Source organism: Prionailurus bengalensis, chromosome C2, assembly GCF_016509475.1.
Source record: "Prionailurus bengalensis isolate Pbe53 chromosome C2, Fcat_Pben_1.1_paternal_pri, whole genome shotgun sequence".
Classification (NCBI taxonomy): domain Eukaryota; kingdom Metazoa; phylum Chordata; class Mammalia; order Carnivora; family Felidae; genus Prionailurus; species Prionailurus bengalensis.
The window spans coordinates 121,960,695-121,988,136 of NC_057350.1; the positions used below are offsets into that span (position 1 = coordinate 121,960,695).

The 27,442-nt window shown below is 40.6% G+C and overlaps 1 protein-coding gene across 1 annotated transcript in view; it reads right to left on the bottom strand.

The window, feature by feature from the left end:
• PLS1 (plastin 1) overlaps positions 1 to 27,193 on the bottom strand; it is a 108,564-nt gene extending 81,371 nt beyond the window's left edge. The window contains exon 1 of the mRNA XM_043595226.1: positions 27,088 to 27,193. The gene's annotated coding sequence lies outside the window, so the exon portion shown is untranslated. The remainder of the gene's footprint in view (positions 1 to 27,087) is intronic.
• Positions 27,194 to 27,442: the final 249 nt, after the last annotated feature.

The following is a 27,442-nucleotide window of genomic DNA, read 5'->3' on the forward strand; positions in this document are numbered from 1 at the left end:
GTCAAACTTCTCAAATGTCAGGATAATGGTTACTCTTGAGATTAATGCTAATTGGAAGGAAGCAGAAGGGTTTGGGGGATGCTGGTAATAATTCCGGTGTCTTGATATAGGTGCTTATTTCATGGGAGTATCATTTTGTGAAAACTCATCAAGTTATATATACACTCATGATTTGTACAGTTGTCTGCATGTGTACTGCCTGTCACTTATAGACTCAGAAATGGACAAAAACCAAAAAGCCCACCCCTCTGCCCCCACTATATTACACTGGGTAATCTGACAGAATAGAAATTAACATATTCAATAAAAGATGAATTGGAAACCTCACCTCTAACAATTCCAGTTCTATTCCTGAAATTAGACATTCTTTAGCAACGTCCTTTTGTTGACAACATGAAATAATAAATGCGCATATCTTGCAGAATTTTGGAGTATCGGTAATATAAGCAGTCACTAAAGTTTGCTACTTTGAATCAATTCAATAAGCAGTTCAGAGTACCTACTACGTCCAAGATGTTGTAAGGGCATCTTTTAATGCTGTGCAGATTTATGGAAGAAGACATGAGAGAGAATTTAAAATGCCCTTTGAAAGAATGACAGATGACATGGATTCTTTTTATTACTTTAAGTCATCTACTGGGGAAAACGAGTAGATGCCATACAGTCAGCACCCTGGAAAATGTTTTCTAGAATGACTAGGTGTCAAAACCTGTCATACACGTGTATTATTACAGATAAGTGGAAAGAAAAGACAGGAGGGCACACCAGGCAGTTAAGAGGGCATGAACAAAGGTGTGGAAGTATGACAGCATAGGGCATACAATGAGGAACTAAAAGCAAATATCCTGGTTGAATGAGTGTCCCTATTTCACATCATAATTTTCCTCTGAATCTAAATTACCCTAGAAACAGGCACAATGTGAATGACTTCCCTTTGCAACACACAGAGAGAAGTGCCACCAAAGCTCTCCTTGACTATACAAAAGTCCTGAAATATCCTTTCCAAAACTACTTGTTTTGGAATCTGGCCCTGAGATGATTTCAATTTAGAAAAATAGCCAGTTAAATCACATTTTCCCAGACACATCAACATTAATGCCTGTAACCCTGCTGGCAGTGATAACCACTGCTGTCTTATCTGTCAGCAAAGGCATACAACGCTTTGGTCAGTGGCAGGCAGAATAATTCCCCTCAAATGCGCTCATGCCCTAATCCTCAGAACCTGTGAAGATGTTACCTTACATGGCAAAAGGGATTTTGCAGATGTGCTTAAAGGTATGGGCCTTGGGATGGGGCAAATTATCCTAGATAATTTAGACAGACCAAATCTAATCACACGAATTCCTTAAGAGCAGAGAACCTTCCCCTGCAGGGTAAGAAAGGAGGAGGAGGAGAAGGAGAAGGAGGAGGAGGAGGAGGAGGAGGAGGAGGAGGAGGAAGAGGAGGAGGAGGAGGAGGAGAAGGAGGAGTGGGGGGAGGGGGAGGAAGGGGAGGAAGAGGAGGAGCAGGTGGGAGAGGGGGAGGAGGAGGAGAAGGAGGTGGGATTCTAAATGTAAAAAGACTGGATTCTCTAGTGCTGGCTTAGAAGATGGAAGGGGCCATGAGCCAAGGAACACAGGTGGCCTCCAGAAGCTGGGAATGGCCTTCAGTTTATATCCAATTAAAAAAATGAGGATCTCAGGTCTACCACCTCAAGAAACTGAATTCTGCCAAAAATCTGAATGAGCCATGGAAAAGATCCTCCCCCTAGGACCTTCAGAGAGGAACAGACTTCCAACACCTTGATTTTAGCCCAGCGAGGAGACCCATGACTTCCGGCCTACAGAACTGTAAGGTAACAAATGTGTTGTAGAAGTCACTAAATTGGTGGCATCTCACTAGGGGAGCAAAAGAACACTAACACAGGCTCACATGGTCTTATTCAGAACAGGATGTTCTTACCTCTTTGGCCTTGGATTACCCACAAGAGAGAACAGCTATCATTTAGGAGAAGCAGAGGGAAAAGAATAGTATGTTCATAAGGAAGGGCCACTGTTGGCTTTAAGACTCTCCTTAAATAAATTTTCCCTTCAATAGGATATACACACATATTGGAATTTAGTCAAATATTTGGTTTAGCAGCTTAAAAACACTACAAAAATGAAAAGATTCAAGATTCTACCAATAATGATGAACAGGGTGCCTTCTTCTTAACTCTAATAGACTGGGGCCCAGGGATAACTGCAAACGACAGTAAAGGCCACCCAGTAATTAGGTGCAATGGTTCTCATCAGCAGTCACAAACTCAGCCTGTGGAGCTTATGTTAAATGTAGTTTCCTGGGTCTCCTCCCCAAAGATTATCATTCAGAAGTTTTAGGGTAGGACCTAGAAGTCTGAATAATATCAAAATGCAGAATTTCAAAATTTTGTCCCCTAATGAATGATTAATGCTGCCGAAGTATTCCCATCAACCGTTCTCTCACCAACCACCTAAGATCTCTCCCATTCTGACTGAAGCCCAGTGCAATTCTTGTCAGGAGTTAGCCCAGGAGCTAGCCCATCTAGCCAAGTAGGCAGTTAACAGTATGTACAGTTCTGGTACAAACAGACTTAAGACTTGATTTTGCTCTTGCTCTTGTTGACAGAGTGTTCTGGGCAAGTCACTTAAGGTCCCTGAACCTCAGTTTCTTCATCTGTATAAAGGGAATGACAAGTCCTTCCTACCCATATAGTTGTTACCCCAATTTAGCACAGCTCTTGGAACATAGTAACTATTCAGTTACTGTGATTATTAACACCACCATTAATTCCATTTTTAGATGAAGTCTGCACAAAATATTTATCAGCAGAGGTAATTTGAATTCTTTAGCATTTTTCATTCCTGTAACAGTATCTGGAAAGATTAAATATTTAATGGAAGTAAGCTTCCACTCTGGACTGCATGGAATTGAGTGTGTTTAAAAGATGCTGTATTGTTGGTGGGGGGGAATAAATAAGTAAAAGTAACCATAATATCCCTATCTCTTTGAGGCTATATGTACCTAATGAGGCACAATTTTATTTCAAACCTCTAAAAAGCCTGGCTCAAGCAAAACAAAAACAAAAATAAAACAAAAAACAAAAAAAAACCCACCATTTTTCCCAGTACAAGCAGTTAGGGAATTTATCTCCTTTTCACCTTAGAACATAAAATGCCAACCACATGGATTGTTTGAGACCAGCCCTTGCCAGCGCTGAGTATTTTAATGGCTAACCAGGCCTCCATTCTAATATGAAGACTCTGAACAACCTGCTCAAGGTCACAAAGCAAGCTAAACAGTCTCAACATCCAGGTGAATAAGAAGAACATACACAATCATGTCACTGAACAATATACACAATTCAGTAACATGAAACTGAATAGACACAAACTGGAAGCAAAGAGCCCAGCGTTCTTGAGTCCATGCTGATGACAGATGATACTATCATCATTAAATGGCCTGTAGTTGGGGTCACAACTAGGAAAATAAATCAGAGAGTAAAAACTTAATAAAATACAGATATATGAAGAGTAAACTGTAAAGAATGATGTTGGAATACAGTACCTATTCCATTACTTTCTTCCTATATATTTTAATTTTTTTTTAACATTTATTTTATTTTTGAGACAGAGAGAGACAGAGCATGAATGGGGGAGGGTCAGAGAGAGGGAGACACAGAATCCGAAACAGGCTCCAGGCTCCGAGCTGTCAGCACAGAGCCCGACGCGGGGCTCAAACTCACGGACCGCGAGATCATGACCTGAGCCGAAGTCGGCCGCTTAACCGACTGAGCCACCCAGGCGCCCCATCTTCCTATATATTTTAGTGTTCTCCCTCTCCCTGCTTGTATTCTTTCCTCTGCCTCTCCTTTATTCTTTAGAGAAAAGGTAGGCAATGTTAACAGATGAGAAAAGGGGCATTTAAAGAAAGTCTTCATGCTTGCACCTGCTGGTCCTTCTCAGTCTACAGTCCTCTGGAGACAGGAGGATTATCAGTTGGGGGGAAGGCCATTCTCCTATCTTCTGTTTCCATAAGGGCCTATTATAAAAGCAGCACTTCTGGCTTCTTCTCTACACTCCTTTCTCACTCTCCTGAGAAGAAAGGGAACTGACTTAGCTCACTGGCAAGAGCATAAGTGTCTGGGGTCCACTGAAACTTATTTCTCTACTGTAGTGATTCTCATGCTTTAACTGCACCATAATCACAAGGAGGGCTTATTAAAATACAGACTTTTGAGCCCTACACCCCAGAGTCTCTGCTTCAGTTCATCTGGGTTGGAGATCACAGATCTGCATTTCTAACAGGTTTTGAGGCAATGCTGATGCTGCTTGTCTGGGGACCACACTTAGGGAACCCACTGCTATGCCGAATGAGTTTAAAGTATTCAATGTCATGGTCCTGATGTGCCTTGACCCTTTTCTCTTTAGCAGTAGCTTGTCCTCAGGACACAAGATCTCCCATCCCTCCATCTGGTAAGCAACCCCAAGGCAACCGTCCAGCAAGTCTGCCTGGAATGAGGTAGACAGAAGTTAAGATTTGGGGATAAAAGGTATGAGGAAGACCATTTGGCCACAGGCTGCAATCATGGTCCAGTTCCATCAGTAATAAAGTGGTATTCTGAACTCTGAGAGGTCTGTATTTATTTCTCAATCAGTTCAGAGAATAAAGAGAACAATAGTATGAATTATCAGCCCCTTTAACCCAAGAGCATTCAGCATTATGATTGTGGCAATGACTAGGAATTCCAAAAGCTGTGCCCTCATTTTGCAAGCAGTGACCCTGTCTTGCCTAAGCCATAATGCTAAAGCCAAATGACATCAAGTGTGCATACTAAATAATGTTCCTGCTCTTGAAGAACATGTAGGTATCACCAAAGTGGAGAAAAGATACAGGGCCTTCAGGAAATTCAGCCTCGATTACTTCTCTGGGTCAATCACCAACAACTGTCCAGACCAGGTTGGCTGGCTTAATAGCTCCCTCCCTACTCACAGCTAAGCAAAGCTCCCCCCAACCTCGCCATCCCACTGGGCATTTCCTGATCACCCCTTCTACACATTTTCCATCCTTGGGTCCAGCAGCTCTGATTCTCTGCTATGTCCTGCCCCTCCTGCAGATGATGCTTTTGAGTCTCAACTCTCAAGTGACACCTTGGCTTCAAACCCTAACGTGTAGCTAGTCTTGCCCCATCTGAGTTCAGTTTCACACAGCTCCTGGAGCCCTTAGCAGGGCTCCATATCCCCAGTCCCTCTTTATCTAGGAGAGAAATCTGGATAGCAAAAGGTTTTCCTTAAGAAGAGCAGAAAATTAAAACACAGTCTCTCAGCAAACAGAAAAGACAGGAAATAGTGAAACCCATGCCAAGCCTTGCAGGTTACAACCTCGCTGCTCCTAGGGAGCCCATCTCAGGGCTTTTGTAACTTCTTTTTCACCAACCTAAAAGGCTCTCCTGGCTGCCAAGAGACAAAATGGCAGCCAGGGACCACATCCTGCCTGGATGTGGCTCATTAAGTGTCTTTTAAATTTTGAAGTGAACATATAAAATTAGGGATTAACATAAAACTCAGATTTCTATTTTCTCTTTTAGAATCAGGAAGTCTAGCAATAGTGAGCCCACATTTCCACATGGTAGCACTGGGCTAGGCCAGTGACAGCTGCACCCTTTAGATAGGTATAAACAGTTTGCCACAATCCTATGATCCCTGGCTACTCTCATTTCCCATAGAGCATACATAAATGAACAGTGGTTAAGCATGAGCTCTATTACTTGCCATTGTTAATTTCCTGAGCTACCCCTGAACTCAAATTATTAGTACTGTGCTGTTGAGAGACCAAAATACATGCATTTTTTTTCCCTCCTCAGTTGGTAGTTGCTTCCATTCTCAGTCCTGGAGCCATAATTGTAGGAATCATGCACAAATGGACAAGTGCTTACCCCAAAGTGGCACAGGCTCATGGAGGGTGTAGGTGAGGACAAAGAGGGTAAAAGGTCTTAAAATAAAAAGACAACCAATCTCCTTTTCAACATCTCTAGCTCCCTGATAGATAAGGACTCAAGAAAGAAAAAGTAGCCACATCCTGTGTTGTTTAGGGCAGAAATTCCATAATCAAAAGTGACCAAGTATAGAAATTTATGGCACACTTAATTTTAAATTACATATAAAGCAAATAAAAGTTGTTTTTGGAAAGACCGTCACCTGGAACCCTTTCCATTTAAAAATAAGCTAGACCAAAAACAAAAACAAAAATAAAGAAAGAGACAGACCACTGAGAAAGGAGAATCATTACCTAATTAGGAAATTATCACAGTGAAATAAAAGCATACAAAGATCTTTCTTTGTCTTGAATCATCTGTTATTTGCATGTACAATGAACCAGTTGAAAGTCCTGCTAATCCACCATCAAATGACCACAGTGTCATGGCCAGAGACTTTCCCCAGAGTGGCACAAGTTTGGGTACCTTTTGAATTCTTGGTCTTTGCCCATAAGATTAGATTAGTGGGGGGGCGCCTGGGTGGCTCAGTTGGTTGGGCGTCTGACTTCAGCTCAGGTCATGATCTCACGGTCCGTGAGTTCGAGCCCCACGTCGGGCTCTGTGCTGTCAGTTCAGAGCCTGGAGCCTGCTTCAGATTCTGTCTCCCTCTCTTTCCCTCCCCCACTCACGATCTGTCTCTATCAAAAAAATGAATAAACGTTAAAAAAATTAAAAAAAAAGATTAGATTAGTGGGTCAGTGGTCAAGGGGAGTATTTGATTTGTAAAATTCTTCCTTCTCTTTTTCACTTCTCTCCTTCCAAGGCCAGCACTTCAGTGGGAAAATAAAATATATTATAACTACTTCGCTTTTTGTCTTAGAGACTTTCCAGGACAAGAATGGATTCCACAGTGCTTTTCCTCCTAGTTCAACATAAAACAGATCCAAAAGTGAATCAGGAGAAATTTTCAGTAGTCTACTAGGAATCTCTCACAGGTTGTGTTCACTTTGGGATCTAACTTTTCCACGGATCCAGCTGAAGAAACAATGCAAGGAGGGCTAATACTGTATCTACAGTGGAATAGCCAGCCCACTGTGAATACTAACAAGATCCCTTGGGAATATAATTACAGAGGGCTTCCACATAATGTGTCACATGCAGGAGGGTGTTTTGTAAACTCTATACACAAATATAAAGTATCTATGGTTTTTTGAGCTGGACATGATACAACACTCTGTAAATCTGGTCTTGCCCTGATTCTCAGTGAAGATTCAGTTCAGAAGAGAAGATCTCAGCACACTGTTTATCCCAGATTAGAATCTGAGTTGATTAACTTTGCTCACAGACAGAAGCAAGTAAAATTAAATCAGTGAAAACTATTAGAATACTTGCTTCCTAAATGTTTCTTTTTTCAATTATATACTTACTTCTTAGGAAAAATAGGTTTTTTTTAATGTTCATTTATTTTTGGGAGACAAAGAAACAGAGCATGAGAAGGGGAACACCAGAGAGGGAGGAAGACACAGAATCCGAAGCAGGCTCCAGGCTCCCAACTGTCAGCACAGAGCCCCACGCAGGGCTGGAACCCATGAACCATGACATCATGACCTGAGCCAAAGACAGACGCTTAACTGAATGAGCCACACAGGTGCCCAGGAAAAAGTTTTTTAATTTTAGTCACCGTTTCTATTTTCTTACACTGTAATAATTTAAAAAAAAAAAGTTTAATTTAGTAAAGATATTTCAGTCCCCAAAAAGCCATAAGAGAGCATTAGGAGCCCTGACTCTTTGGGAATGAATATAGACTCTGCTTTTCATTAATTATATCACTTTGGGCGAGTTGTTCTGAGACTTGGTTTTCAGAGCCAAAAAATTAAGACAATGAAAATAATACCAACCTCATGGAGTTTAGGGAAGGATTAATGAATAGCAAAGGGCTTAAGAAAGGGCCTGACATTTTGGTAAGCGCCCAACATATCCTAGGTATTATTTTAAATGTTAGTGATTCATGATTTTCATAAAGTCAGCAGTCCCAAAAGTAATATATGTGGGGATGCCTGGGTAGTTCAGTTGGTTAAGCATCCAACTTCGGCTCAGGTCATGATCTCGCCATCCGTGGGTTCAAGCCCCGCATCAGGCTCTGTGCAGACAGCTTGGAGCCTGGAGCCTCCTTCAAATTCTGTGTCCTCTCTCTGCTCCTCCCCTGCTTGCACGCTCTCTCTCTCTCAAAAATAATGAATAAACATTTAAAAAAATTTTAAGTAATATATGTGTGTGCACACTGCATATTATATGCATATTATAGGCATATAATTTTAATTTGCAGAAATGACATTCACCAATAACTGATGGGAGAGTTGTTTATTGAATAAATGCCTAGATGAGGTTAATTATGTTCAAACACTGAATTTGAATAATTTAAATAATCAATAAGGCAGTTCACTATCTATTTGTAAGACTAAAACCATACAGAGCTGGTTCAGCCCAAGAGTAAATAAATTCAGGTTACTCATCAAGGGTTTTTTAAACACAAATCTGGCCCACTGCCTGCTTGCATACAACCTTGACCTCTAAATGGTTTTCATATATTTAAACAGTTGAAAAAATCAAAAGAATAGTTTGTGACATGAAAATTACAGTAATTATTTTAGCACCCATAAATAAACTTCATTGGAGCACAAACAAGCTTATTCATTTACTATTGTCTATGGCTGCTTTCCTGCTACAAGAGCAGAGTAAGGTAGTTGAAACAGAGACCACATGACCCACAAAACCTAAAATATTTATTATCTGGCCCTTTGTAGGAAAAGTTTCCCAACCCTTGGTCTACACTCATTTCTATGAGGGTGGAAACTGCTGGAACCTATCTCAATGTCTGACCTAAACTATTTTCAGTAAATATCTGATGAATAAATATGATATCAACATGAAGGTGGAGCTCCTCCTATATCTTAAGGATAGTTGTTCTCAAACAACAAAGAGCCTTTTTCAAACAGAGACCAAGAGAGGACTGCTCCAGTCCATACAGCCCAACTAGGGTCTTTGTTATCCTATACTTTTAATGGTGGAATTTCAGGCTACACCTAATAACAAGGTCAGATCATAAAGACAAACTAACACAGGAGTTCTGCATTCATCAGTAGTATATTTTTTAACTTTTATTTGAGAGAGAGAGGAAAAAAAAACACCAGTGGGGGAGGGGCAGAGAGAAAGAGGGAGAGAGGGGAGAGAGGGGAGAGAGAGAGAGAGAGAATGAATCCCAAGCAGGCTCCTAGCTGTCAGCAGAGTCTGACGTGGAGCTCAATCTCACAAACTGTGAGATCATGAACTGAGCTGAAATCAAGAGTCTGATGCTCAACCAACTGAGTCACCCAGATGCCCTAGCAGTGTATTTTTAAGAAAAGGAAAAAATGGCATCACAAAGTCACAACTGAGGAGAATTCATTTGGAGAAAAAAACATGTATAAAAAAAAAAATTCCTATGGGCTTACTTCACTACAAACTTATTTCTAAATATGGCTATAAGAAAGTTTGCAGGAGAGGCACCTGGGTGGCTGAGTGGGTTAAGCGTCCTACTCTTGATTTCACCTCGGGTCATGATCTCCTGGTCATGAGATCGAGCCCCGTCTCAGCCGTGGAACCTGCTAAGATTCTCTCTTTCCTGTCCCTGATCAGGTGCTCTCTCTCTCTCGCTCTCAAAAAAAAGAAAAATTGTTAAGGGGCACCTGGGTGGCTGAGTAGGTTATGCATCTGACTTTGGTTCAGGTCATGATTCTCAAAGTTCATGGGTTCGGGCCCCACATCAGGCTCCATGCTCAGAGCCTGGAACCCGCTTTGGATTCTGTGTCTCCCTCACTGTCTGCTCCTTCCCTGATCATACTCTGTCTCTCGAAAAATAAATAAACATTAAAAAATGTTTTTACGTTAAAAAAAATAAGGGTTTGCAGGTGCATTGACTGGCTCAAACATTCAGCCTCCCTCCAATTCTTGATTTTGGCTCAGGTCATGATCTCAGGACCATGGGATCTGGCTCCACACTCAGTGTGGAGCCTACTTAAGATATTCTCTCTGTCTCTCTCTCTCTCTCTCTCTCTCTCTCTATCTCTATCTCTTTCCCTCCCTCCCTCCCTCCCTCTCCCTCTGCCCCTCTCCCCCAGTCACACTCCCCCTCCCCTAAAATTATTTTTTTTAAGTCTGCAAAGTCTAAAGTGGCAAAAACAAGTATAAATCCAAATCACAGTAAATATTGGATCTCACTGCAATCTATGTTAGTCTGACAACATCCAGAGTGCCACCTTCAATCTAGGGAGCATCAACTATAAAAGTATAGTGACAATCTGGTTTCTAGAGGAAAGCTATCAGCATGGTGACGGGTCTAATCTAGGCATCATTTCAAACAAGGCAAGTTGCTGGAACTGGAGAATATTTATCATGGACATGAAATCACAGTCCTCAATCTGAATTATTTAATTCATGTAAAACATTTAATAGAATACCTCAATAAATATAAGCATTAATCATCATCACCTGAAGAATTATAATGTAAAAAAGCAAATTTTTCTTGTAAGTTTTTCTTTATTCCCTTAGAAGATTTCAACCTTGATATCCACAAATGTATATCAAGTTACTGAATCAGCCATACCTAAATTATTATGAATTTGTTAGTTTATGTCATAGTTCATTTGGAATTTAGTATCAAGTAATTATCTATATTTTTCTCTCTTTACTAGAGTTTTTTGGGTTTTTTTGGGGGGTGGGTTAGGTTTTGGGGTTTGTTTTGTTTTGTTGTCAAACTAACCAATTCTCTTGCTCTAAAGAAGACAAAGCAAAGACATTTATTGTTCATGAAGAGTCATGTGTTTCTTGTCACTTCCAGCAGGAATGTGATTAGTTCTATCCAATGGGTTGTGAGTAGAAGTGATGTATGTCACCCTAAGCCAAAGCAATTCAGAGCTATTATGTGACCCTCTAGCTCCTCTTCCCCTGCTAAGATGGTTTGGAAGCCCCCTGTTAAAACAGCAAAATCACAAAAATCGCAGCAGCCTGGGTCTCTGAGTCACTGCATATAGAACAGCTAGCTGTTCTGGAGAACAGCCAGAGCACACTGACATTCGTGTAACAAGAAATCAATGGAGATTTCAGGGTCATTCGTCACTGCAATATAGCCTACCCTAGCTTAACTCACACAGAAAATCTGTGCAGAAAGAAAACTTGTGTCAGTCTGTGATCAACCAATTTGGGCCATTTACAAGGATTAGTTGAATCAAGTAGGGAAATTTCCCAAACCTTCCTCAGATTTTCTGTGCATCTTTATTATTTCATTTCAAGTGCATTTAAAGGTTATTACCACACCTACCCTTTTTCAAAGGTAAGTATTTAAGAGCAAATTCTCTGTGTTATTCACTTATGACTAAAACTCAAGATCTTACTGAGACATACAATAAGCGATGTACATTGAGTAATGTAACCACTGACAAATCTTAGCTGAATATATTGTTCTCCCACGTGGTTCTTTTCCTGTTTTATGACCCTCAGGCTTCATTTCAGGAGACACATGTGGCAGTGGAACTACTAGGCCACAGGCAGACAAGATGACGTAGTGACCTGAGCAAAACTGGCTCAGTTCTCCTTTGTTAGCAAGCAGTCAACAAGTATGCTGTTAATTGGACAGACTGGTTTCAATGGGGCCATGAACACAGAGACATGCTATCTCCTCCAGCTGGCAGTAAAAATATCCAGTAAGATAAGGAGTCAAGCCTATGTCCTTCAATACATTCCTGATTTAAAACCACTGGAAATTCTGGAGCCTGGCCTGGACAACAGTAAGGTATAAACTTCTACAGTCCTGGGTTCAAATCTCAGCTCAACTACTGACAGCTGTGTGACTCAGGCCAAGAGACACAGCCTCCCTATTCCTCAGTTCCCTGTCCCCTTCACAGAGCCTCTGAGAGGCTTTACTGGAATTGATGGTGGTCGGAATAGTCATTATACATTATACCCTTGTTGCCTCAGAACCATGGAATTTTTAAAGTCAATCTGAATTTCTATTAACTTTGTGTTTTATTACAAGCAAAACATTATTCTTGGGTACATATAAGGCAGTGAAAAATATATCTTTGGCTTTACCCTTAGATTAGATGCTGTCTAACGACTATCACAATGATAAATTCTATCACTTTATCTAATCATCTTCCAATGTGATCAAGTCCTTGCTAGAAAAAAAAATATCTGGAGTTAAATGTCTGTTCATTCCCCAGAGGAAACTGAATTTTTTGAATTTCTAAGAATTTCCTATTAATTATATACTTTTGCCGCTTTCCAATTCTGATTATGTATTTTTATACTCCAGGTACACTCCCCCATGTAATAATTTTTATACTAAAAACCACTATCAATGCAGCCTAATCACAAAAAATAAAATTCAGACAAATTCCAACAGAGGGGCCTGCTACAACCTACCTGACTACTACTCAAAACTCTGAAGGTCATCAGAAAAAAAACAAAGAAAAGCGGAGAAACTATCACAGCCAAGAGGAGCCTAAGAAATGTTAACTAAATGTAATGTGCTATCCTCAATGGGATCTTGGAATGGAAACAGGATTTTATATAAAAACTAAGGAAATATAAATACAGATTTTCGCTAATAATGATGTAACAATATTGGTTCATTAATTATAACAAATGTACCACACTAGTATAAGACCTTAATAGGGTAATCCATGTGTCAGTGTGGGGCACGTGGAAAGTCTCTGTACCATCTACCTAATTTCTCTGTAAATCTAAAACTGGACTGAAAAATAAAGTTTATTAATTTAAAAAAATGTTACCACAATGAGATACCACTTTCACATCAAAATGGACGTAATCAAAAACAAATTGCAATTGCTGGTGAGGATCAGACACTGGAACTCTCATACATTGCTGGTAGGAATGTAAAATGGTGCTGTCACTTTGGAAAACAGTCTGGTGATTCCTCAAAATGTTAAACAAATTACCATATGACCCAGAAATTCCACTTCTAGATATATGCCCAAGATAAATGAAAACAAATGCCCCCCAAAATACTTGTTCACAAATATTCATAGCAGCAATGTTCATAATAGCCAAAATGTGGTAACCACTCAGATGCCCATCAACTGATCAATAAATGTGGTAGGAACCACACAATGGACTATTATTCAGCCATAAAGAGTGAAATTTTGATGCTACAACATGGATGAACCTTGAAAACAATATGCTAAGAGAAATAAGCCAGACACAAGAGGCAACATATTATATGACTCCATTTATATGAAATTTCAAGAATATGCAAATCTACAGGGAAAGAAAGTAGATTTGCCATTGCCTAAGCAGGGGGTGGGTATGAAATGAGGAGTGTTAATGGATATAGTAAAATATCCTAAAATGGATTTATACTTTAAATGAGTGAATTGAATGGTATGTAAATTAAACCTCAATAAAGCTGTTATGTTAAAAAAAAAAGGCAACGTCATCATGAGCACCAAGAACACTGATGGAACACTGTTTAATCCTAGTCAAGGCAAAGGTTTTAACAATGTCTGGTTAATATGAAAACTTTAATTTCCCTGAGAAGTCTTGCTGCTTGATTTTGTAATACGCTTAGTCAAATGCCTAAGGGCATAACATAATGGAAAGAACCTATGCACACAGAAGGCATGAATGAGTCTTTTTAGATTAAATGGACAATATCTCTAACATAAGGCCTTCCTAAAGTGTGCCTGAGATGTGAAATAGGATGCAAAAGAATATTCCCACTGATATTTAATAAATTAACTTGCAAAAATGAGTATCATGGTCCAGTCTATCAGTACACTACCTTAGAATGCAGTCATTTCCTCTGAATTACTAGAAAATTACAATGTTTTCAGTCTCCCATTAATTGTCCCAGTCCTATGAGAAACTAAATACTAACCTTGCAGAAAACTTCAATTAAGGTTTTGTCGCCCACAGCACAATACATAACACACAGGGAGAATATAACTCAGTAAAAATTCAGCAACATGAATTTTTTTTATCCTACACATTTCAGGTTTATATTAACAAGAAATACAATAATTTCAAAAACCAAACTACTTTGTTCAAAATTAAAAAGATGAATTTTTGCCCATATTAATCAAGTCTAATTTCATGAATCAAGAACTGAATTACAATTGACCCTTGAACAACAGAGGTTTGAACTGCATGGGTCCACTTATAGGCAGATTTTTTTTTGTCGATACAGTACAGTACTGTAAATGTATTTTCTCTTCCTTATAATTTACTTAATAACATTTTCTTTTCTCTACCTTATTTTTCTGTAAGAATATAGCATTATAATACATATAACCTCCAAAATATCTGTTCACTAACAGTTCATGTGATCAGTAAGACTTTTAGTTGTTTTTTTTAAATTTTATTTGGTTATTTCGTGAGTGAGAGAGAGCATGCATGAAGGGGGGGCTGGCGGAGGAGCAAAGAGAGAGAGGGGGAGAGAGAATATCCCAGGTAGGCTCTGCACTGTCAGCACAAGCCTGATGACGATGATGTAGGGCTCAAGGCCATGACCATGAGATCATGACCTGAGCCAAAATCAAGAGTCGGATGCTTAATCAACTGAGCCACCCAGGTGCCCCTCAGTAAGGCTATTATGTTATCAGTAAGGTTTCTGGTCAACAGTAGGCTATCATCAGTAAAGTTTTTGGGAATTCAGAAGTTATATGTGGATTTTCCACTGCAGGGGAGAATGAGAGAATAGGTAGGCATCTCTAACCTCCAAGTTGTTTAAGGGTCAACTGTACTGTTAACATTAGACAAACTGTGAAACTCAGGTAGAATAAAGTTACTTACGGTTCTTGTTTCATTGACCTGCAGGAAAAACAGGCATCCAAGTCTCTAGTAGATCAGTGTATTAATATACATTTCTTTGAGCATCTTTATAAGCCACTCTCTTACTCCTAATTTGATTCCTTGTAAAACAATATAAAGTAGTTCAAAAGGAATATAACTTCAACTTATATGTGTCAGTTTATTTCAGAGGTAAAATGAGTTTTATATACATTATCTACAAGTAAAACATTATTATATATTATTATTTAATTGATTTCTGGAATTAGTTCAGAATTCATGTGAATCTACAAAGATCCTTATATTTTGACTCAAGCTATGCATCTGTCTCTTGAAAACGGACGGGGTATCTCTCAAGATTTACTGTCAGTAAAACAGACAAGGGGTTAGCAGTCTAAAAATAAGGCACCAGGGGGTACCTGCTTGGCTTATTCAGTAGAACATGGGACTCTGGATCTTGAGGTCATGAATTTGAGCCCCACATTGGGTGTAGAGCTTGATATCTAGATAGATAGATAGATAGATAGATAGATAGATAGATAGATAGATAGATAAAATAAGGCACCATAGATTTTTAAGTCTCTATAAGCAAGTAGAAGCTAGAAAGTACTAAGTATGTGGTGGGGAGGCTGTGGGTATAGATTAATCCATTCATTACTTCCTTTTTATCTTATATTCATTCAACAACTTATCAAGTTCTGACTATGCATTAGGCAACGGAGACACAAAGTTAGATATAACCTTGCCCTCAAGAAGCTTACACTCAACAAGAAAAAAAAAGCGGCAGCAGTTCACACTCTACGTGGCCATCCACATCTGTGGTCCTAAGAACTTAAAATAAATCTTAGTGTTATTAGATTTTATTTTTTTTAAAAGTTACATTCTTTTTTGTTTAATTATTTATTTATGTATTCATTTAAATAATCTCTAAACCCAACATGGGGCTCGAACTCATGACCCCAAGATTAAGCGTCACATGCCCTCTTGATTAAGCCAGCCAGAAGCCCCTATTAGAAGATTTTAATCTAAAATGTGTATGATACCTTTCAATTTAACTATTTTATCTTATTTAATTCACAACAAAATACAAACCACCACCACCACCAAGGTTCAAATGGGCTGCATTACTCCCCCACCTAGTGCACCTCTTAGCTGTAGATTGTGGGCAAAGGGGAGTCAGTTAGCTCTGTCCCACTCACTATGCTGCTTCTTTTATCAGTCAGCTAGCAAGTGGTAGCACCAGGGTAGCAACTTCTACTCACAAATCACATTTTTTTGCTTTTCCAAGAACAATGTAGTTCTCAGGACAGGATACTTTTTAGGGGATACGCACGGAAGATTCTCAAAATCTCCAATGAGACATAAATGTCTTTCCCATTTGTGAGCAACCCCCAGAAAGATGAACAAAAGGGACCACATGGTCTTAGTGCCCTTTAACGCCCAGACACAAGCTCTTCTAAACCAGTACTAAACCAGTAGACATTGCCCCATTTATAGCTAAAGCAATTCTGAAGAAACACCACATTGTCATTTACCTTAATCTTTCAGCACTTGAAGTCAGCTTCAAAGTATCTGCTGAGGACACCATACTGATATCTTTAGCCTTAACTTTTGAATTCCCTTGTCTTCCCAGAACAATCCAGAACAAGTACTACAATCACTAGACCTAGCAATTTATTTATTTTTGTTTCATTTTTATCATCTCTCTCAAATTCAAACCAGTTGATGTTTTACATTTTACATATTTTTTGAAAGACATTAATGATATTTTTTGCAAATCCAAAAGATGACCTATTAAAATCAAAACCAAGGAAAAGTATTTTTAGGTATTTATCTAAGAGAGTATGAACATAGATTAATGCACTGTAAGAAAGAGGGTTCCTCCTCTTCTGATGTGTTTGGGGATTAGGAGGGAACTGAGAGAGTAAGCCAAGGTAAGTCTATGACCCAACACTGCCTGAAGACTGAAGTCCAAATCCCGATAACCTCATACTCAAAATGCTCCACAACATTCCCTAAATGCCTTTCCAGTCTTATCACCCTGCACTTCCCCAAAGTGAACCAGAGTATTCATCCCCAACTGGACCTGTACTTCCCTGCTACACCTCCATTCTGAGGTTCAGTCACCCCTTGTCTGGAATGCCTCTTCCTCTCCCTGCTGACCATTCTCTCCCTGGTGAGCATCTGCCAACCTTCAATGACCACCCACTTCAAATGCCCCCTCCTTCATTATTTGCTATATGTAGACTAATGCTCCCTCGTTTCAGCTGGCTTACAAAGATGCATAAAACATCAGAAGATGGCATAAATCATCACTCCCTCAACTCTGTCCTGCCTCCTCTACTTGTTACAATGGAAAGAGAGCCTTCCTTCATCTCAGCCCCACCACTCTTGGCTTCTATCATTCCTACAGCACATGGCACCAGCTGCCCTATACTGGAGCCATGAATTCATGCATCTCAACTCTCCTATAAGACTACACATTTTCTGGCACAAAAACAGACACATAGACCAATGGAATAGAATAGAAACCCCAGAACTAGACCCACAAACGTATGGCCAACTCATCTTTGACAAAGCAGGAAAGAACATCCAATGGAAAAAAGACAGCCTCTTTAACAAATGGTGCTGGGAGAACTGGACAGCAACATGCAGAAGGTTGAAACTAGACCACTTTCTCACACCATTCACAAAAATAAACTCAAAATGGATAAAGGACCTAAATGTGAGACAGGAAACCATCAAAACCTTAGAGGAGAAAGCAGGAAAAGACCTCTCTGACCTCAGCTGTAGCAATCTCTTACTCGACACATCCCCAAAGGCAAGGGAATTAAAAGCAAAAGTGAATTACTGGGACCTTATGAAGATAAAAAGCTTCTGCACAGCCAAGGAAACAACCAACAAAACTAAAAGGCAACCAACAGAATGGGAAAAGATATTTGCAAATGACATATCGGACAAAGGGCTAGTATCCAAAATCTATAAAGAGCTCACCAAACTCCACACCCGAAAAACAAATAACCCAGTGAAGAAATGGGCAGAAAACATGAATAGACACTTCTCTAAAGAAGACATCCGGATGGCCAACAGGCACACGAAAAGATGTTCAGCGTCGCTCCTTATCAGGGAAATACAAATCAAAACCACACTCAGGTATCACCTCACGCCAGTCAGAGTGGCCAAAATGAACAAATCAGGAGACTATAGATGCTGGCGAGGATGTGGAGAAACGGGAACCCTCTTGCACTGTTGGTGGGAATGCAAACTGGTGCAGCCGCTCTGGAAAGCAGTGTGGAGGTTCCTCAGAAAATTAAAAATAGACCTACCCTATGACCCAGCGATAGCACTGCTAGGAATTTACCCAAGGGATACAGGAGTACTGATGCATAGGGGCACTTGTACCCCAATGTTCATAGCAGCACTCTCAACAATAGCCAAATTATGGAAAGAGCCTAAATGTCCATCAACTGATGAATGGATAAAGAAATTGTGGTTTATATACACAATGGAGTACTACGTGGCAACGAGAAAAAATGAAATATGGCCTTTTGTAGCAATGTGGATGGAACTGGAGAGTGTGATGCTAAGTGAAATAAGCCATACAGAGAAAGACAGATACCATATGGTTTCACTCTTATGTGGATCCTGAGAAACTTAACAGGAACCCATGGGGGAAGGGAAGGAAAAAAAAAAAAAGAGGTTAGAGTGGGAGAGAGCCAAAGCATAAGAGACTATTAAAAACTGAGAACAAACTGAGGGTTGATGGGGGGTGGGAGGGAGGAGAGGGTGGGTGATGGGTATTGAGGAGGGCACCTTTTGGGATGAGCACTGGGTGTTGTATGGAAACCAATTTGACAATAAATTTCATATAAAAAAAAAGACTACACATTTTCTAAGGGCAGGGAAGGAACTTTTTGCAATTGTGTACATCCCACCTCTTAGCTCAGAGCTTACAAACTATTCCAATAATACTTGCTGAATAAAGTTTAACATTATATCCAGATTAGCAAAAATAAAACCCAAGTATGTACCCCTTGAATATACCAGTGGTCCATACTTGGTTTGGGATTCACTCCTAACATCATCTAGCTGATGCTGGCTGTTCAGCTTTCCATGGTGGAATGGCCATACTGACTAAACAGAAGTTATTTAAAAATACGTGATATAAGAAAAGGACTGATTTCTAGCGAGAACTGGGGAGTGGGGGTCTAGAGTGGATAAGGAACTCCTGGAAGACAGACAGCAAGGGGCACAAGGCACTTGGTAAACAAGACTAATTAAAAAACAAAACAAAAAAAACCTTGAAACATCAATTTTGTGAAGGCAGTACAGTTTCAAAAGAAAACTATTTTTTTCCCTAGCTCATCTATTGCATACTTCCTTTATTCCAGCCCATTGTTTCTCAAAGTGTGGTTCCTAGATTATCAGCCTTACTTGGGAACTTGCAGAAATGAAATTCTCCAACCGCATCACAGACCCAAAGAATAAGCAACTCTAGAGATGGGACCTAGCAGTCTGTTTTTCAACATGCTCTCCAGGAGATTCTTATGCATGCTTACATTTTAGAACACATTCAAGTACCTGCAGTTTCCCAAAGAGGTCAGCTCTTTCTCGTCTCCACACTTTTGCTCCTGCTGTCACTGCTCCACGGAATGTTTTTTCCTCCAACTATTCTCAATAGACTGAACTTGTGTTTTCAAGGCTCAGCTCAAAAGTCTTGACACCTTCCTCAACCCAATGAACAGAATTAATGGCTCTCCCAAAGCTTCATTCTGCCCTTCCTCCTGGTGTTGACTCCTGTCACAGGCTGTCCCTGTGTCTGCTTCCTCCATCTGACTGCAAACACATGAGTACAAGGACATGTCTCACTGACAGCTCTGCCCCCAACTCACCTTCCTTTATTCAACTGCAGCCCTTTGATTTGGTAGAGGAAAGAAAATTATTCTTCTGCAGTAAGCCTCTGATTGACAATGAGCAGCCTGCTGAGAGTCATCCAAGCCCTCTAGCCCTAATGAAGATTAATAAATATCCTTATCAAGGAACATCTGAAGTCCAGGGGGCAGTTGTTGAAGGCCCCTCTGGCAATGGAGAAATCTCTTAAAGAGCACCATAGTCAAGGTTTAGCCACAAACATATTTAGGATTTTATAAAAAATATAAATTTCATTGAGAAATTATTCCCTCTGCTCAGTAAAATATGGGTTGATTGGATGAGCACTGGATTTGGAGTTAGATGAAGCCCCAGGAGGACAGGGCCTTGTATCTGTCTTGGCTAGCACTATGGTCCCATGCTGAGCTCAGACATTTTGTCAGATGCTGAAATTAGAAGACACAGATAGGAGTTCCATCTTTGTCCCTTTTAACTAGGTACCCTCAAGCAGGCAAGTCAATCTCACAGTCTTGGCCATTTATCAGTGAAAGACAGCAAAGTCAGAAAATTATTATAACTATCAATAAATACCTTACCTCCTTATCTTATAGTTTACTAATTGCTTTCACATTCACTGTCTTGTTTGATCATTAAACTAGAAGGCCTCCCTTTTCATCAGGTCAGACTTTGCCTCTTCACCCGCAGCCCTGAACACAAGCCAAATGATTTCAGGTATCGAAACTTTAAATTACCCGAAGGAGCTCATTCTGATTAACCATTATGCATTCAGAGATTCTCAGATAACCTTTCTCCAGTGACAGTGATCTTTTTTTTTTTTAATTCGTTTATGTTTTGAGAGAGAGGGAGAAACTGGGCACACAACCGCGAGCACACAAGGAGGGAAGGGGCAAAGAGAGAGGGAGAGAGAGAGAATCCCAAGCAGGCTCCATGCTGTCACCACAGAGCGTGACTCGGGGCTCAAACCCACGAACTGTGAGATCATGACCTGATCCAAAATCAAGAGTTGGACGCTTAACCAACTGAGCCACCCGGGCACCCCTCCATTCACAGTGATCTTGAGTTTAACTTGGGCTATTTGAGGATAAGAAAAGGGATAAAACAAATTGCTATTATTGTTGTTTTTCCAAAATTAATTCACTTGCATGACAACTTTGCTAAAAAAAATCATTGAATTTATGTGAGCTGTGTTTCATGGCTGGCACCTTACTGACCTGATAACACTTAAACTCTGCAAGAACTAAGCCACTCTTGAAAATACCACCTGGACCAAAAGAATGTCCCAATGAACCTAAACCTGAGGACAGAGAAAGGAAAAAGGGACACTTCATCAGAATAAAATGCTAAGAGAGTCTTCAGATGAAAGAATTCAGGAGTATGAAAATTTTGGGTTTGTTCCCAAAGGTTATAAATACTAACTTGATATTGAGCTAAAGGTTCAATTATGTACTAACTTGGTACTGTCTTTCCACCAAATTATTGATGAATAGCATTAAAACCTAAGCAGAGGCTCATTTATCAAACCTCAAAATTCTGTTTTACATTGATTTTTATCTATAAACAGTACACTTTGAGCATGTATCATCAAGGACAAAAAAAAGAGGAACCAATATAGCTACAAAGGATGGCATTTAAGATGACAAAGTGAAATGAGACAAAAAGTCTACTTGTGACTTTGATCATTCACTGGAAATGAGCTGGTTCTGAACCTGCTTTTCTTTCATTTCAACAGTTTAATCTAGATTCTGAGCACCAGCTATGGGAACAATGTGTGAATGCAGCTGGTACTTTCTAGCTAAGGCATTCAAATTGCTTGATCAACATCAGTTTGAGGTCACAGATTGTCATGCATCACTTTGGATTTTACAACTGTGATCTGTGGGGTAGGTTTACTCTTTTATTCATAGAGTGCAGAGGGCCCCAATTGGGAATTTGTTGTAGGGAATAAGGTTTAGACAAGTAGACCTTGGTCCAATGCTTAATTACCATGCCTGGTCCTCTCACACACATTTACCAATGTTTTAAACTCAAATTCATCCTAAATTCTATTATGACGGCAACTGCTAAAATCGCTGGTTTCTTGGTTCTCCAGCAAACTGAAGGGGATTTCATCATTTTTTAAATTAGAAAAAAAAGGTGTTATTTCTTGGATCTTTAAACTATTTATTGAATTTATCAATAATAAAGTAAATAAATGTCAACTATTTCCCCAAAAACCTTTTGCTTTTTATCATGAAGAAGGCACCCTACAAACCTTCCATCTTACAAAGACCATCCATCCACCTCACCATTGGAAAAGACAGTTTCTCATGTTTCCTCTGTGGTTGGCTTGGATTTTTTGAAGGAGGCATGTCTGTGTGCAGTGAGTTATCATTCAAATAGTCTTGTAGCTTTATAGCTCTGAATTGCTTAAAAGTAAATAAAAATTTAGTTTCTTATCAAGTCTAAAGTTCTTTCACAATTGGGCTTTATGAGCAAACTATCTGTAACTCTACTTAAAGATAAAATACCTTCTGGGGCGCCTGGGTGGCGCAGTCGGTTAAGCGTCCGACTTCAGCCAGGTCACGATCTTGCGGTCCGTGAGTTCAAGCCCCGAGTCAGGCTCTGGGCTGATGGCTCAGAGCCTGGAGCCTGTTTCCGATTCTGTGTCTCCCTCTCTCTCTGCCCCTCCCCCGTTCATGCTCTGTCTCTCTCTGTCCCAAAAATAAATAAACGTTGAAAAAAAAAATTTAAAAGATAAAATACCTTCTGATGAAACCAGTGTTTTAAATAAGAAACTCCCCAATCATCACTCTAACATGTGCCCTTTCTGTGCTCATGGTGTTACTAAAAAGCAACTTGCTTTTACAGAAGCCATGCTACATGCTTCTCACCAAAAACAGGCAATAAGTAGTTTGAGACAGAATAGTACAGAAAAGATCATTAAAGCTGAAAGACCCTCACATCCTGTGATCTTTTATGTCAGCAAAATTTCCAGCAATCAAGCTTGTGTAACCATTTTATAACCCATAAACTTGCACATAGTACAAAGGCCTCTTTCTCATTCTCCTTGATTTTCATCATCATCAAGAAGAAAATGTGGAATTGGATCTTTGTTCAGGGAAAGAGCTGGGTGATAATGATGACTTCTTGGATGTTGTGATGGGTTGAAATGGATGGAGGCCAGAAGCTAGGGGCCTTTCCTTTCATATCCATACCACATGCCCTGGGAAAGCACAAACCAGGAGAAAGTGAAACAGAAGTGAGAATTGACAGGACTCAGCACAGAGAGGGAAGAATGCTTTCAGTTGGATTCCATGTTGAGACTCCCATGAGAGAGTAATTAGGTTCATCAAGAGGTGGATGGGAGGCATTTTCTCAAGGGCAACTCACTGGTCAAATTTGGGGACTGCCAGTTCTGACTCCAAACTATTGTCTCTAGGGGCACCTGGGTAGCTCAGTTGGTTACGTGCCTGATTCTTGATTTCAGCTCAGGTATGATCTCACAGTTAGGAGGATTCTCTCTCTCTCGCTCACTCTCTGGCCCTCCCCTGCTCGAGTGTGCGCGCACACATGCACTCTCTCTCAAAACAAACATTATTTTTAAAAAGTAAATTGTTATCTCTTACCTGGGGGCCTTCCCTGAGGTATCTATGCTCACCTCCAACCACAACAAGTCCACACTGACATCAATTTTGACTGATGTCATAATAAAAAAAAAAAGAAGTAATCCCTCTATACTTGGCCAAACCTCCCCCTCTACCCTGGTAAATCATCTCTCAAGCTCTGTCCTCTCAGCTGCTCTCTCTTCTTAACTGCTTTATAAGAATAAGCATCACTACCAGTTGAAGATGGTGATCAACTACATTATGAATGTCAGTGGAAGAGATGTGCCATCAACAACTCCCTCAATGCTGTGTGCACAATGAAAAGGCTGTGTTTTGATTTGCAAAATGGCTATTTGCAACATCTGTTCCAAGTAAACAAATATTCCAAACCACCTTTTGACTGAGATTTTGAGTTCAGAACCACTGCCTTCTGTCTTGTTTTTCCAAGTAGACAGTCTGATCACAATTCTCTCTTAAACCTATCCCCACAGCCATCACCTTCCACCTTGTGGTAGTGTAAAATATATCTCCCCAATACACTCAGTCCAAGGTATTCTGCCCCAGAGAAGTGAGGCTACCATATTCTTTCCAGACTCAACTCCATTGTGTGCAGATTCTCAGGACTGCAGCCTGACCCCTCCTCACTCTGTGTACTCAACCTGGAAACAGCCATTTATGGCTTGTGTCTTATCTCTTCCAATGATGCAGACACCCTCCCAGTGGCCACCAAGTTCCCCCATACCTCCTTTTACATTGTTCTCTGAGGTTTTTTGATCCACAGAACATCTCAAACTGGAATGCCCTGCTGCCAACTCAAATTAAACTTGAGTCCAATAACAGCAAAAAGTTAATGAAATGAGCTAATAGTGAGGAGATGTGAACAGAGGCTCTGCCTACACCACCTTAACTAGCTTATTAGTTAAGCATAACTCATTTTCTCTTCTTATAATAAGGGAATGGTCTAGGGGCGCCTGGGTGGCTCAGTCGGTTAGGTGTCTGACTTCAGCCAGGTCACGATCTCGCGGTCCGGGAGTTCAACCCCCGCGTCGGGCTCTGGGCTGATGGCTCAGAGCCTGGAGCCTGTTTTCGATTCTGTGTCTCCTTCTCTCTCTGCCCCTCCCCCGTTCATGCTCTGTCTCTCTCTGTCCCAAAAATAAATAAATAAATAAATAAATAAATAAATAAATAAATAAATAAATAAAAACAAACGTTGAAAAAGAAAAAAAAATAATAAGGGAATGGTCTAGATAAAGTAAGTAGGATAGCTCTATGATTTTAAATGCCTACCTTCCCCAAGCCAAAATACACTTATTTATTCATACAATAACTACTGTCTAATATTGCAAAGCTATTTGCCTAGCATTGTGAAGAGTTAACCATTCCCCAAAGAGCTTATCATCTAGAATGGGAAACAACCATATCAATAACTATAAGAAACAGAAAGAGATGTCACAACTGGAGGTATTTATAAGATAAAAACATTATAAGCCCATTACCAACACACCAAGCCTGAAACTCATTTTCAGTAGATCTTTTCTCCTCTGCATCTAGTCTTTTACCAAAAACTTTTTCCGGAGTGCCTGAGTGGCTCAGCCAGTTAAGCATCTTACCTTTGATTTGGGCTCAGGTCATGACCTCATGCTTGGTGAGACTGAGCCCTGCATTGGGGTCTGCACTGACAGTGTGGAACCTGCTTGGGATTCCCTCTCTCTCTCTCTCTCTCTCTCTCTCTGCCCCTCCTCTGCTTGTGTGCATGCTCCCTCTCTCAAAATAAATAAACTTTTAAAAAATGTTCAAAAAAAAAAAAAAAAGAGCCAACATGCTTAAATGCAGGCCTGGGCAACTCTCCCCTATTATGATTTTACCCCTTCGCCAGCACTCTCCAAACTGATCCATAATCTCTCATCAGAATATGAGAATCACCCAATAGGCTGGTTTGACTTGGCCACTGTCTTGCTACAGGTCTAAGGTGGCCTCCTCCATATTATACAATATCCACCTCAAATCACTTTACAAAATGGTCCATACTTCAACTCCCTCCCACAAATGGTGGCTGAGAACATACTTAGTGCTGGATGAGATGTCGAAGTCATAGGCTTTAAGCTCTAAGAGCTTACAAACTGTTGGGAAGTTGGAACACATGCTAATATACAATAATCAGGGATACTAAAGATGAGGGGGACACTAGCAGCACAGACAACAGTATTAAATGCTATAGGGTTCAGAAGAGGGAGAGCTACTTTCTGGCTGCAGTAATCAAGAAAGGCTTCTAAGACAAGATCACACGTGACCTACACCTTGCAGTATGGGCAGGACTTCAGGGAAGGAGGCAAAAAGACATTCTGGGCCAAAGGCCCAATGTGACTGAGGCAAGAAAAGGAGGGAGGTTTCAAAACCACCAAATTGTTAGGTGGGGCCTGAGTGAGAGGGCATTTTTTGAAAGGTGTTTACAAGGTACTATCAAGCTTAGTAATAAGCAATGACTAATTTTCTGCTTCAACTAGACTACATGTAAGAAGGTAGAAGAGAAAAATAAAGTTTAATAATCTACCCAAACTGGGAAGAGAGTATCAGCAGGGTTAAAAGAGCCCTAAAATCAGAAAACCTGGGCCCAAGGCCCAGCTTTTGCCAAGGAGGGGCTCTAGCAGCAACAGCAAGTCATTTAACCTCATAGGTCTCGTTTTTCTTATTTGTAAACTGAAGCAGCTGAACTGGCTGACCTCGATGGTCTCTATAGTCCAAAACTAAACCAACTGTATATTATTTCTGTATTAAAACATTCATCATGGGAAAGGGGGGGGGGTGAAGGGAAAGGAAAGTATCTGTATTCCCTTTCCATATAGGTTTCTCTTCCTGAACTAAAAATTTCTTTTTCTTAAACTCATTAATTCTATGTATATGTCTCCCACATCATAAATGTAATACTTTACCTAAATAATGTTCAGTGTGTGCCCCCTTACCTAAAATTCTGTGGCTCACGAGTTATCCAACAAATTTGTGCAGCAGGGCCTTAGCCTCCTACAAGTGTATCCAATACCGCAGCTCCAGGGTAAAATATCTCTGGATGAGCCATAAGATGTGACCGGATAAATAAAGGACAGAAAAGTGAGAACTCGTTACTCATCTAAAAGACCACTTCGTTTTAATAGCACTAAATGAAGCCTGAAACAGAAGTAACAGAGAAAAAGTAAGGGGTGGGGGGAGTCTTATCTTTTATAAAGTTTCTACTTTAAAATGCAGCTGAAATGCTTGAAGTGTCTGGCAAGGAAATTCGCTGAAAGTTGACATTTTTTGTACTGCATCCAGGGGCCCCTTGCTCCAGGAACGGCACCAAAACCAGAAACCACGGATGCGATTTCACTCCAGCCCTATTGATCTTATGCACCAAAAGGCCAAAGGCAAATAAACCACTCGCAGAATTGAAGTGAAACAGGCTGGATCAGAAAGCCTTGTCAAGCAGCTACCCAAAGTTTAAGAGAGACAGAGAGGAATATAGAAAAGTTAACAAAATGCCTAACTTCAAGCAGGGAATCATAATTCAATTCTCAGGGTTACTGTGTAAGCAGCATAAATACATGATTTAACACCTGCCCGCACTCCAGGCTGCCGGACTGGGCAGGTGCACACCCGGAGGTCTGCTGGCGCCGCACTGCACAGCCGGGCGCGGAGAGCCGCCTCTCGAGCGAGGGAAACCGGAGAGACTCCCCTCGAGCCGCTGTGCTACAGAGAAAAAGTGAAACTTTGTTTTCTGCCTATTCTTCCAGCCTTCCTCTCGGACCCCACCACCGCGCCCCGTACCTGCCGCAGGCGTCGAGCGCGCAGCTCCGGCTCGGGATCCAAACACCCCCAGCTCCACTCTGCAGATACCACGCCGGGGCCACCTAGCTGCTGCGCTCGCACCACTACGCATGCCCGGCCGGCACCCAAGCCAGCAAACTCCAAATCCACTTGCCGGGTTTTAGCTGCGGTTCCTAGGGGAGAGGACCAGAACCCGGGAGCCGGAGTTCTGCCCGGGAGTGGAAGAGGAGTTGCAGGTGCTGGGAGAGGTGAATGGGCGCTGCTGCAACGTTATCCCTATTGCCCACAGTTACCCAGAAAGTACCCTGCTCCAAGCCTAAAGCTGACCATCTACACATTTGGAAAGAGCTTAGTA